The sequence below is a fragment of the Diplotaxodon limnothrissa genome, linkage group LG13 (assembly GCF_057381915.1).
Source record: "Diplotaxodon limnothrissa isolate DT_005_m linkage group LG13, D_limnothrissa_male_GT1.1, whole genome shotgun sequence".
Lineage (NCBI taxonomy): Eukaryota > Metazoa > Chordata > Actinopteri > Cichliformes > Cichlidae > Diplotaxodon > Diplotaxodon limnothrissa.
In genome coordinates this window covers 14,791,909-14,805,382 of record NC_140608.1, presented here as the reverse complement: position 1 = coordinate 14,805,382, position 13,474 = coordinate 14,791,909, and positions in this window count along the sequence as shown.

Genomic DNA, 13,474 nt, shown 5'->3' with positions numbered 1-13,474 from the left:
CACTGGAGGCACACCAAGTAAATCAAGTAAAGCTTAGAGCCTTCTGCCATGCGCACAAAGGAACAGTAAAGTCTATCCACCTTAAAGTTTGCTTGGTGCATTTGTCTCTATCCATCTGGTTGACTTAGAGACATTTTCCTGGAATCACATCTATTGTTATAAACGAACACAACCTCACAGACAAACCAGTTGTCTGTTGCACTTTAAATAAAACACATCAAAAGAATCTAGAACAAAGGTTTTCTAATAGCCAGACTGAAAGGAATTCTATCAATCTGGTATGAATTGTATGATACATAGTGTAAAGGAGATCTTGTAACCTGTCTGTTTATTACTGACTTCAGTAAAGAGGGAGAGAGTTCAGCTACCAGCTGTTATTTAAGGAATAAACTCTAATAGTGCATTCCAATTACCATAATAAATAATTGCAGCAGTTGTACTTTACCGAGTGTTCTCACCAGTCCAGGATCCAGAGATCATAAAAGCTGTGTTGAAAACATGAACGTTGAACTTCAGAATTACAGCATAACCGAGACTGATCTGGCATGGCTTAAAGAGACTGCAGAGATGTGTTTCCCTTCCTTTGGCCTCTTCATGAAAGCTCAAAAATCAGGATGCACAGTTGCACGGTTTTTGCAGGACTGGCCATAAAGTGTACTCTGAAAACCTGCACCAGAAAAAAAACCATACATGTGCATGCATAAAGCCTGTGTACACTGAGGCAGAAACTGCACAAAACCATACATGCAGTTATTCAAAAGAATAATAGCTCAAGTGATAAAAGATAAAATCCCATTGGTGACTTCTGCCCCAATAAGATACAGACACAACATCTGCTCTGTGAGATTAGTAATCAGCTAAGAGGCTTACTAAGAAATTTATAATCAAACCCATATGAATTTCGATAGTCAGGAGATCTACACTATATTTGCAAAAGCTACAGTTATTAGCCATGAAGTTACTTTCGTACTCTCACATGGTTTAGATTAATTTCAGTGCTCCGAAAAACAAACTTTCTCATGCATGGATATGCTTAAAAAACTGTTCAGCCATTTGGGTTTACTTCTGACAAATTGCAACATGTTAATAAAACAGATATGAACTGAATCGATTTGAAGTGGAAACAACAAAAGAACCTTCTCAAAAAGTTTGGCTCATCCTAAATATTAAGTAAACCCAAATCACGGACAAAGAAAGAAATGATACTTGGACTGGATAAAATTATGTGAAAAAGTGCAGATTTCACCAAAGCAATAAAAGCTATTTTAACGCTGGCACCACATCACCCTTGTAGATTTTGTTACCTTACTGTAACTGCTATGCTACAATATCCTCCTCCCACACAGGCAACATAAACTCTAACACAGTGCTTTCTGCTTTCCTCGAAGTGGAATCTTCAACAAAGCTGGCAAAGCAGCCAACATGTGAATCTTCCACTTTGTGAGAGTAACTGAATACGTCTCTCCACCTGCAAAGAGACTGAACTGTGAGCTGTTCCTTCTCAAACTGTCACATGCATTTAAATTGAGTCTTGTTGTCTTCTTTTAGTGTACTTCTCTTTACAAAGCACAGCTGGAGAAGCCACGGTGTCAAGTGAATGTTTTCAAGTGACGAGAGCCTGCAGCGCTGGCCTAATTTGGAGACTCAGTAGCAAGAATGGGATAGTGAAAGCAAAGCTGTTCTTGGGTGGTAGCTGACAAGCCTCCTCAGCAACATTTAATGACACTCAGACAGAGCATCCTGCTGTTATTTGAGGTATTCCTTTAACACATTAAAATCTAAAGCTTTCAACAAACTGTGCAGCCTCTGGCTTTTACGTGTCACGATAAAGAAATACTCTTGCTAAGTGGGTTGTGTCTCTATCAAAGTAACACCAAGTGCCGGCCATATCCGTCTTCCACAAACTCAATGCCAGCTTTTCAAGGCCACTTACATAAACAATCATGTCAGCATCGACAACCACCTTTCCTGACACAAATATACACCCGCAAGCACGCTAACAGTGTCCCTCCCACTTTCAAAAAGAGGCTGCAATTTTCACAGTTGTGGACAAATTTCTCTGTTCTTGCTTAGCTGTGGGAGTTTAATTCAACCCTGTGAAAAGCACTGCTGCAGTATCCATTCCTGCTCTCGCTTTGGATGGTTAGCTCAGCGCAGAGCTTATTTCAGCTGCCGACCCCCTGCTGGGGTTTTATTGCTTGCAACCAACCATCAAGAGTTAATATGAAAATGAATGTTGCCAACATGTCAGGAATGAAATTTCAAACACAATAAAAGTGGCACAAACGTGATAGCCATGGTTGATATATGTCAAAATAAAACTCACAACAGAAGAATCAAAAATGACAAAAAGGACTTTTATGTGTTTTCTTAACTGTAGGGAGTATTAGCATATCTTTGTCCTCCTTCCATCCTTGTCAAATGAACATCTGTGGACATAGCGGTTCAGAAAAGATGGGTTTGCTGACAGCATTGAACAGGGTAGCTCATTGATTTACATGCCTGCCCTATTTACCTCATCTCCGACAGATTTTATTGGATATAAAAGGAGAGCGAATTCTTGGATGAAAGTACCTACTAGACATGATTACAGCATCAGTAACTAAAAAAAGAGGAATCAGGGTAATAATTTAAAGATGTAGGGCAGACTGACATGAGAAGGAGGTCAAGGAGAAAGTAGTTCTGCTTTCCAGCATATGAAAGAAAGACAAAACACAAAAGAATCAGAAGATGGAGAGGAAAAAAAAGAGTAGAATGACAGATGAAAGGGAAATGATATAGAGGAATAATTTGGCATTTTATTGGACAGTTTATGAAAAAATACAGTGGAATTAAATGCGTGTTTGTCTGTTTGTGTGTGTGTGAGACATGAGTGGCTGCTTTGTGTGTGATTTCCTCTGGGGTGAAAGATCATCTCACACCTTCTCAGGCCTGTTAATTTCACTCCAGAGAGTGAAGCTGTTATTGCGGTCCCATTCAGTAATTACTCTGCAATCCAGAAAATGCTTAAGGTTACATCCATGTTACCCCTCCAGCCCTTGGGACGGACCTGAAAATTGCTCTCAATGCTATTTCTTACAAACTCATTACTCGGGCTCTCTGTTTATATATACTGTCCTTATATAGAGCATTTATGAATGTGAAATTGAGTCCAAATTGTGCTGCGGAAGCAGAGACAGACAACAAAGAAAACCTACAGCAGTTTACCTAAATCCAGATTTTTCATGAGCGACATGGGGTTATGTCTGATTCCTCCCCTACAGTCTTTGTCTGGATACTTTCTGCCAATAAATCTTTTCAGTTCTCAAAAAGCTGAAAAACAAAACACTCATGTGAAAGCCAGCGTAATTCTCAATCCAACTCAGACAGTTTCCCAACACGTTCTGTCCAGTAAAACATGGCATTCCCACATAGCTTAAAGAGAAGTTATCAGATTTCCCCACTGCATTTTCAAAGTGCCTGCTTCTGATCGAGTGATAAAAACGAATGATGATTGGCATGTTGAGGCCTGAACAATAAGGAGAAAGCCAAGTGTCTGTAGGTGGTTCTGGGAGACCGAATGTCAAACAGGTCATGTCACATTCACGTTTTCCTGGTTTGCTCACCAACGTTCTCGTGCTCATTTTGATGTGGACATGAATGTGTCTACCAGATAGATTTAATCACAGTCCATCCAATAGCTTTGAAGTCATTTTAATTTCAAATTTAATTAAAACCGTACATGTGAAATTTGTACAAATTCGAGAAAATAATTGAGGATCACCAAAGCCATTATCTAAGAATAATATCATAATGGGGACACTGGAATGAAATTTCCTGGCAAACAATCCAGTATTGACATGTGTTAGTCATACACCAAAGAAGTGAACTAGACTGACACTCGCCACAGGCTCATAGCTGAAAACACACAGCGATCTCATTTTTCAGGTTTAAATATCAGGATTCCATCAAGCAAATTCAACATGTGTGCATAAGCAAAGGAAATGACTCAAAGTACTTTATCGTTTATCTTTCAAATACTTTCATCGTAGAGTACTACTATTCAGTTTGAGTAAATGGTTACAGGAACTCACATGCTTTAATCGCTGTTCTGGCTTTTATTTCTTCTTTTCTTTATTTTTAATGGGTGAGGATCCTCAAGCTAATCCTCCAGTAAGTCTGTGTTTGGTCTTTTGTGTAAAATGACTACATTTCAAAACAGTTTCATTTTGATCTCTGCCTTCAACAATAACAGCTACAAATCCAGTTTCTGAATGATAGTTTAAGGGAAATATAGTCTTTGGCAGACTTTTGAATTTCCTTGTTTCACTTTTTTGATTTATTCACCCACATGCACAATGGTGAGCTTTTCTCTCTACAGACCCCCATAGCTGGAATGAGTTCACCGTTTCATTCTTGCACTGATGCTTCACAATGAGGCACCAAACCTGCCTCCACAGGCATTCAAGTTCAGGCCAAATGTAGGAGAAAGACAGCATTTTATTTTTACTGGAAGACTCAACTCTGCTGTCATTAACAAAACAACAACAAAAAAAACCAGTAGAGGTCAGCCTTTGAAGAAATGTGCTGCAGAATCTGACCTCCAAAGCATGGGAACCTTTTGTTTAGGTTTCTCATGTACTAAACAATGTTTTCATTCCACTTTGTTTTGTCTTCTTGGACAAACCTGCAGAACATCTCAATAACCGGCAAACTAATTTACAATTTGAATAACTTTGCAGTAACTGAATTATTCTTTTTACACTTTTCAGTGAAGAAAATGTGTTATTATGTTCACTGAAAGGAGATTCAAGGAGCAATCAGTTGGTTTTGGTGGTGATCTGTATCTTTTGTAACTCATGGTGCTCCTTACGCTAATAATAAGACTACACAATGTGGTTGAAGCTCTGCAGGCCTTCACGCTAGCATTTATTAAAGAAAGAGTAGGCAAATCTTAACATAACATAAGAAAACCTTAAAGTTTAAAGATGATTGGTGTAAAACCACCACAAAAATTTACTGGGAAAATTTTGTATGACAGTTTAGTCACTCATCCTCAGCTAAACCCTGACACTGTGACACAAACGAAATCAGGTGCTGAAATTAACGCTGACAGATTGCTAAAGCATACATGTTACTGCTCTGGAAATGACCTGCATCACTTCAAAGTGGAGCATGCTGTCGCCTATTATAGGCACATTACAAAGCCACATGTCCATATGTGCTGTATTGTGCTAACTCTTCATGTAGTCCACATTATTTGCAGTCATGACTGTGGGGAACAGCACTGAAATGTAGCTGCAGAAGTATGACCTCTCTGGGGAGGCATGGTATCTGTTAAAGCAGATATTGAGTTTGTTATTTTAGCCCCAGGAGGCAGAGAGGATCTGTTTTCAGATGTAACCATGGGGGTGCTGGTATGGATGTTTATTTGTCTTTCTCATTGACAGAGGCTGTTATCTATCATAAGGAATTACCAGCAGCCCTCTGCTACCAATGATAATCCAATAAAACATCACCTACAGATGTTGGTGAGTGCCACGGGCTGATGTACAGGCAAACTATGGTGCAATTAAGCCAACCAAGCAAACAACCATGTCCGGCGATCACTAGCAGCCATTAAATGTGACTCTGGGAATCATGGGAGCTTGACCAATTTTTATTTAATGTTTTTTTTCAGTTAGTTTTATTTAAATTGGTTAATCAATTCATTTGATTGGTTCCAGTAAGAGATATGTGTGATGCATGTGATACTGGCTTTGGAGTGAAACATCATCCTTCTTAGATCATTCAGCATTAAATGCCCTACTTAGACTAAATTGCATTTCAAATCAAATCAAATCAAATCACTTTTTATTGTCACATCACATGTGCAGGCACACTGGCACAGCACATGCGAGTGAAATTCTTGTGTGCGAGCCCCACAAGCAACAGAGATGTGCAAACACAACAACACAAACGAGCAAAATACAAGAATGGCCAACCTGAAACTAATAAATATATGTACAATATATAATAGTGTATGCATTTCTGGATGTGTATACTAAATATTTTCCTACGTGTGTGTGTGTGTGTGTGTGTGTGTGTGTGTGTGTGTGTGTGTGTGTGTGTGTGTGTGTGTGTATACACATTTTTACAAATTAAATAGTAAAAAAATAAAATAAAATAATAATAATAATAATAATAATAATAAAATATATAAAATATACAGAGTTGAATATGTGCAAAACAAGTGGCATTTATATACAGTGTGGAGTGCATAATGTTGAAGTTCCAGTAGTGAAGCTGAGGTGTCTATGACGTGTTCAGCAGTCTGATGGCCTGGTGGAAGAAGCTGTCTCTCAGTCTGCTGGTACGGGACCGGATGCTGCAGAACCTCCTTCCTGATGGAAGCAGTCTGAACAGTTTATGGCTGGGGTGACTGGAGTCCTTGATGATCCTCCCCGCTTTCCTCAGGCACCGCTTCCTGTAGATGTCTTGGAGGGAGGGAAGCTCACCTCCAATTATCCGTTCAGAGCACCGCACTACTCGCTGGAGAGCTTTGCAGTTGTAGGCGGTGCTGTTGCCATACCAGGTGGTGATGCATCCAGTGAGGATGCTCTCAATGGCACAGCGATAGAAGGTCCTGAGGATGCGGGGGCATTTGATGTGTTGAAAGCTCATGCAGGCAGAGTGACTGACTGCTTCAATTTAAAACTGAATTTAAAATGCTCTGAAAATAAATTCCATTGCAGAGGATGTGTGTGATGATAGTGTGAGAAACCACATTTGGAGCAACATTTGAGTCCTGCTCCCACGTGGCCTGTCTCATTTAATTTAATTTTTTTTCTCCTCAAAAGACTTTTTTGAGCTTGATAAAATGGGGAATCAAGCACACTACCTGCTAATAAATCCACACAAAAGTAAAATTGTGTTGCAACGTGATCCTGCACCGCAACAGTTGCAACATTTTACCAGAGGAGGCTTGTTAAAAAGGAATACAAACACACCACTTGGATCTTGAGGCTGATACAAACTGAACGCATTAGAGAGGATGTTGAGATGTTTAGTCTCAGGAGCCCCCAAACCCTTCTGGGAGAATTGGCACTGTGGGACCATAAAACTCCACTGACCTCTAACCTCTCAGAGGGGCTCTGAAAACATAGAAAGCACTCATGAATTTTAACAAAAAGATACATATAAATGTATAACGAAGGGAAGGGACGATGGCAAGCGGAGACAGCAGGAGGGAGAGGGCAGAAGAGGGGAAGAGAGATCTGCGCAGGAAGGTTGAGTGTGGCCCTTCAGTAAGTGTTAAGGATAATAAAGACGGGTTTAAGAGGTTTCAGGAGCTGTTGGTGGATAACAGCAGGACAAATGAGAGGTTCTGTCTACCAGCAGCACTTGACTGACCCCAGCTGAGTAAACAACAAGCCACGAGAAACTGGAATTTACCTAGAAGGGAGGAAATCTATAGGAGGCTGTTTCTCCTCTCAAATTTGAAAAATCATTCTTATCACAGAGAACGGTAAATAGTTGGGGGTTTTATAGCCATTAAGAATGAAATGAGCATGAGAATGTCGTGTTATGTGATGCAGCTGTCACTAACTCAGTTTTATACATAACAAATTAGTTTCCTGCATTTGATTTTGCAGTGTAAATAAAACAGCGATGTTCAGATGCCTTTTCATCTCAGAAGACTTGACTGATAAAATTGCCGATGTTGCTGATTTTAACTTCTTAAAATTAAAGGGCTTGATTCACATAATACCACAAACCAAAGTACCATTTATCTATTTATATATGATAGATGTCTTTAAGATTTAAGGGTCAGGAATTAATAGAATTTGTGCTTTAATCATATTTGAAGCTATACATTTAAACAATGTAGTGGTTAGGATAATTCACAATGTTCAGTAATATCTGCTGGCAGAAAATTAGATCAGAAGATTAATGCCATGTGTCTGAAGGGTAGAGCCAGATAGTTTTGCATAGCACAAAGACTGTAAACAATGGGAAGCCGCTAGCCTGGCTTTGTCTACTGTTAACAAAATAAACCTACAGCTTGCTATTTCTAGGGTGGGAGGAGTAATGTAGCTGAATCTCATAAAAATAAAACCTCTGGAAGGCACTGGATTATCATGTTTACCCTCCAGTTGTACAAATTACGTCAAGTATGACCTTAAATTTATTACATTTGGCACCATTTTCAACACAAGATGCAAAAAAAAGCACATTTTCTAAAATTTCCTTTAAAAAGATTTGATTCCTTCAAGTTTTTTTCCTACGTAATTGGAGGACAGCCCCAGGGGCTCATGTCCAGCATATTTAACTTGTCACTGAATCAGCAATGAATGACTTTCTTCATAGAAAATGTTTCTGGGAGTGGTTTCTCAATGGGCATCAAGCAGTCAGAACAGCAGTGCTTCCCTCGAGGGAGGGAGGTGATTAACAAAAGCTTGCTGAGAACTGGAAGACGTCATATGGACTGTGTGCCAGTTCTCTGAAGCAACATGTATATGCCAGCAGTCATAGTAAAACTACTTCAACAGATGCATTAGATGATGCATGCAAAAGCACGCTAAGGATAAAAAATAAAATAAAATGCAAATAAACATCTGTCAACAGATGCCAGGAATGTTAAATCAGCAGCTTTTTACTGCTAACTATGAAGCACAAAAGACAGCATCAGAGCTGATGGGCAGGTTAGACCTCACACAGCAGCTATGGCACTGTGCACAGAAAAGACTGAGTTGTAATAATAAATGAAAAGTAGTTTTCTTTCTTTTCAAAGCACCAACTTTGTGAAAAACCTCTTCTTTGTGTGTGTGGTTAAAGAAAGGCGTATTTGATTAGCTCCTCAGTTTGAAAGCCGTGGCATAAACTGGCGCGCAACCTCTACAAACAAAGTCATGGAAAATGATCTCGAAGATGAAAGATTTCCTGAATGCGGACTTCATCGGCTCAAGAGAAGGAAAAAAAGAATTATGAAAATTATTATTTTTCTGCAAACCAACAGAGCTTTGTTCTACACAGCTTTCCCTCCTATTTTTGTTGGCAAAAGGGACCGTAACAAGTCAAAACTCTCTTTCAATTCACGTCTTTACAGCCAAGGAGTGCATGTTTTTTTTTTTAATAACTGCACATTTGATGAACTATTCCCCAGCCAGCTTGCAGTCATGTGTTTTTTTCTTCTGTAGACAGTATCTTAAACAGACACAAAAATCACTGAGATAATTAAAAAGTGAATATTAATGGTTTCAAATGTAGATAAATTCCTACTTTCTTTTCTGGATCATGGGAAAAGCCAGTAGACATCTTACTTTTTACCCTTATTTTATAACCAGTAATTATGTTCAAGCTCTTACACTATTTTCTTCTTGGCTTCACTCTCACCCCAGACTCGATAAACTTGTTTATCTCTTTCTCGTTGTGGAAATTACACATCTGTGCTCATTTTCAACCACCTGATCGTGCCGTAATACTAAGGAAGCATTTAAGCGATGCTAGACCAGTTCTCTGTGATGAAATATGCTGACCTTGGTGAATGAAATTGCCTAGGACATTTCCTTTTCTCAGTGTCATGGCACACTAACTTCAGCCTCTACAGAAAACTATAAAGATAGCCAACTATATACGATAGATACGAGAATAAAAATGCTTAAATATTAATCACATTTTTAATAAAAAGCTCCCAAAACAATGTAGACATGTGAAAAAAAAATCCTTTGTCATTAGTGTCTGAAAACTGTAAACTGAATAGAAATGTGGCCTACTAATATAGCCTGCATGTTTACATGCAGCAGAGTTGTGGCCAGCCTTTTCCAAGAATTGCTTTGTTTACACTGAATAAAGATGTGTTGGATTCTTCTGTTGGTCCCAATTTTCCTGTTTTGGCTTGAAACTATGCATCACTGTCTTCAGCTAGGAGTTTCCCTGCTTGTCCACTCTGGACAGACTCCGGGTCACCATAAACATGTGGCAAGATGATGACCCCATTATCCCGGTTCATGGCTCCTCAGGATGTTGCAGAGCGAGGGAAAACTAGTTCTGGAATATAAAATGTTCCCCGATGCAGGAAACACAATAGGTTGTGCTGAATACTGACAATAAAAATGGCATGACCTTAAGCATTTGCCCCCAAACACAGACTACAGGCGAATATAAATGGATAGCGGTGTCACGAGGTCTGACATGAAAAATTTTGGTGCTTGCAAACATGAGATTAAAAATTACCGAGACAACAAAAAACAGTTTAAAAAGCATCATTAATCTCAACAAAGGGCAAATAATAATTTTATACACAACAAGAGACCTAGGAAATTTTCACTGTGAAACAGGAAACATCTTTCATGGAACAACGAGGCTCTTGTCAACAGTAATGTGTAACCTATTAAAGTCCACTCGCCTGCTTAGTTTTTGTATTATAAAGCGTTACGTGACAAGATTCATTCTTATGTTTGGACATTAAGCACCTAGATGTTAGTACATTCTTGGTGGGCCCAGATGTTGAACTCATGTTGAACTAATTGACAGGTTTACATTTCACTGTGTGTGGATTAATGATGAGATAGTTCAGCTGATAGCCTCTGGTGTACCGATCTATATCCATGTCTCCAGAGAGATTCAGAGATGTGCTCTCGTCAATAATACAATTAAGCTACAAGTGTTGGAGTATTTGTCACAACACATGAATAAATACTGAACACTAACTTTGTTCTGTCTGTCAAAATCTGACTGCTTACCAGAGGTGTTCATTAAGCAACCGCATCTTCAGTCTTAATTGTAATTGCAATTTGTTCCCTTTACTGGTGTCTGCAGCATTAGTTAGCTTAGCCGAATCATTATCTTGTTGAAAGCTTATTGTGGCTAACCTATTGCTATCTGGAGAACGAAGCCGACCAGAGTTAGAAACAAACATCTTATTGTTTACTTAAAAAGTAAACTGTGATCTGAAATGAACCCAGTGGAAGTGATTCCTAGACCCCACCTCCTCTCCACTGCATGCATTTACAGGCATGGTAAAAAGAAAGTATACCTTGTAAGGTTTTACATGTCAGGAAATATATACGTTTTCAAATCTGGTTATAACCTCAGATGAACAACATGTGACACATAACACCATGCCATTAATAAAAAGCTTAAAAAGCTAAGTCAGACATTGTAGAATGACCTTTACGAGCTTGAAGAAGAACTTCTGTATGATATTTGTCTCTATTTTAAATGTTGTTTCAGTTCACTGAGACCCTTAAGGTCCTACTACCACATTTGATTCAGATATGGACTTGGGGCCATTGCAACACTTTGATTGTTTTCTTTTTCATTCATTCTGTTGCAGATTTGATGGTGTGCTTCAGTTCATTGTCCTGTTATATGACCTGTTATGTGGGTCAAGTCTTAGCTGTCAGACAGATGACTTCACTTTTGCCTCTGGAATACAGAGAAGTTCATGGTCATCTCAGTGACTGCAAGGTGATCAGGTCCTGTAGCTACAAAATAAACCCAGTCGTTAGCCCTCCGCCACTGTACACGACAGTGGATTTAAGGTGTTTGTGTTGATATGCTGTGTTTGGTTTATGTCAGACATGGCAGTGTTCATTATGACCAGACAAGACAGACAACTCCATTTCGGTCTTGTCTGTAAAAAGGACATTTTTCCAGATGTCTTGTGCTTTATTCAGATGCAACTTTGCAAACCTAAACTGTGCCGCCATGTTCTTTTTAGAGAGAAGAGTCTTTATTGTGGCAACTCTTCTAAACAAGCCATATTTATCCAGTCTTTTTCCAACTGTCATGAACTTTAACTTACAACATGCTAACTGAGGCTTGGATGATGTAGTTCTTACTTAATACCTATGGAAGGAGTAAGGGCATACTTAGTCATTTTACACACCGTTTCCGTATTTTGGTTTTGTTTTTGTCAAATAATTAATGATGCAGTTTTATATGTCATGTGCTGTTGTTCCTTCGAGGCTGTATTTAAAAAAAAAAAAAAAAAAGCAACACCTGCTAAAAAACTACAGATTTTCTTTTTATTACACCCCAATATGTAAAACTGAAAAACTGAAAAACAGTGTACATTTGAATTATCATTACTGCATTTTTAGGTGGGTGTGCTCCCCTCTTTGTCATTTAACAATCACTAACAAGGGAGCTGAGGGAAGAGAGTCGGGAAGGAAGGGCAGTTGTGGGTTATGAAAGGAAGTCGAGTCGGCTGGCAGCAGCAGAGAACTAACTGTATTTTCCATGACTGCCCACCTTTGTTAGGTGACTGTGAACTGTCAGGACAGAGGATGTGGTGGAGGACAGAGGATGCACAAAGACACAATAAGAATGCGAATGAAAGTATTCACTTTATGCTTCCCTGCTGACCTGTAACACACACAAAGGTTTTATTTTTACTCACTGGCATGTCTCCTTTGCTGATTCTTCGGCCCAGAGCTGATATCAGATTTGGGTTACAGGCTTTCAAGACTCAAGACTCTTGGCATTTTATCTATTCCTGAGTCAGCCTTTCACTTTCCCAGCAGTACTCCTCATTTATCTGGAAGTGTCTTTAGTGCACATACATAAATCTGCTGTTCTTCAGTCTTGTATACTTTTGGCAAGAGATGTGGAGTTACCTCAAACCCTACAATAAAGGGTCACATTATGGCCAGTGCCACTCAGTCTTAACACAGAATAGACTTTATGCTTACCGGGCTAATTTAATGTACTCTTTATACTCTGATGGGACACATGACACATTTGCAATCAGAGCCTGAAGCTCTGGCTTGCCAAGTCTCTGTTGAAAGTGTAGAAACCAGAACATACTGGCAGAGAAAATACTTCATGAGAAAGTGACAGAGAGTACTTATGATCATCTAAAATAAGTCACTGCTGACCTGTGATATGGTGTTTTGTAAAAGGGATTTGGTGAAGCACTTCATATATTACTGCAATGCACTGGCTTGTTTTACTAGATTGGTCATTGCCTCCCACAGTTGATAGCTTTGTGCAGCTGGAAATAATTCTGCATCTGCGATTAAAATTGGTCTCAAAAGACAGCAGCATGTTTGATTTGGTCCACTAAGAAGATTAGCTAATCTTATGCATGCATTTACTTTTACTGGTCAGTTTTTTCTCATCGTATCATTCTAACATGTATCAGATTATAAAAGACAGTTTTAAAAAAACAGAAAGAAAGTCTGCAAATCTGCAAATCTCTACACGTGCTAGCAGCATGCTACCAGTGTGAAGAGTGATGTAGCTTCACTGCTTTTCACTCCACTGGGGACAGCAACAAAGTTACTTAGGCCTTTCTGTTATCGGGCAAAGTAGAGCTACTGCTACATACCCCGCGGCTCTGTTTGCTCCTGGCTGGATGGCGTGGGGCAGGCTTCTAATCATGCTGAGTGAGGACAGGGGCCAAATCAGTGGGGATAAAGGGTAAGTGTGGCAGAAGGGCAGGAGCAGAAGACAAAGCTGCTAACAAAGCTTTCGGGTAATTTATGATTCCCAGGGTAGGCTGGGGCCT